Genomic DNA, 558 nt, shown 5'->3' with positions numbered 1-558 from the left:
TGGCATCATGTGGCACTTGTCCCTGGATAGATAGCACTTGGGGTGGCTGAAACCCACCTATGTTGATACTGGCTGGAAGAGGTAGAGGATTTTCTGGACTGAATTGCTTGCAGTTGGTCTGAGTAAGAATAAGAAAGAAAGAAAAAAATCAAATCAGATCAATGTCCATTTATAAGAGCTAAGGTTCATTTTTTGATGTGTAGGTACTATTGGAACCAGTTCCTGATGGATCACTGAAGTTAAGCAACGTTTTGTCTGGTTGGCACCAGGATGGGTAACCATCTGGGCATTCTTGTATGTACTGCTGGCTTTTTCCAACCCCATTCAGACTGGGTGAGGTTCATGTAAAAAGGTAGCCTGTATAAATATAGCTGAATGGAGGGTAAAATCTGTCATTAAAATCCTTGGCTGTTAACTGTTAATATTATTGTTTCAACCACAAAAAAAACTACCAATTACTTGTATAACAAGACAATGGATAGCAAGTGATACTTACATCAGGTTCATTTTTATTCTGTTTCAAAACATTAACTTCCTGTTTCAATTGTTGTACAACCT

The 558-nt window shown here is 38.2% G+C and overlaps 1 long non-coding RNA gene across 1 annotated transcript; it reads right to left on the bottom strand.

Moving 5' to 3' along the window:
• Nucleotides 1-17: 17 nt before the first annotated feature.
• LOC113473541 lies at nucleotides 18-558 on the bottom strand. The gene is made up of 2 exons (XR_003395487.1): nucleotides 497-558; nucleotides 18-118 (listed from the first exon to the last, which is right to left on the bottom strand). It is a non-coding gene; the product is annotated as an uncharacterized LOC113473541 (long non-coding RNA).

This window comes from Diaphorina citri, unplaced genomic scaffold, assembly GCF_000475195.1.
Source record: "Diaphorina citri unplaced genomic scaffold, Diaci psyllid genome assembly version 1.1 scaffold40540, whole genome shotgun sequence".
Classification (NCBI taxonomy): domain Eukaryota; kingdom Metazoa; phylum Arthropoda; class Insecta; order Hemiptera; family Psyllidae; genus Diaphorina; species Diaphorina citri.
The sequence above is the reverse complement of the archived record's forward strand: the minus strand, read 5'-3'. Positions and strand labels throughout refer to the sequence as shown.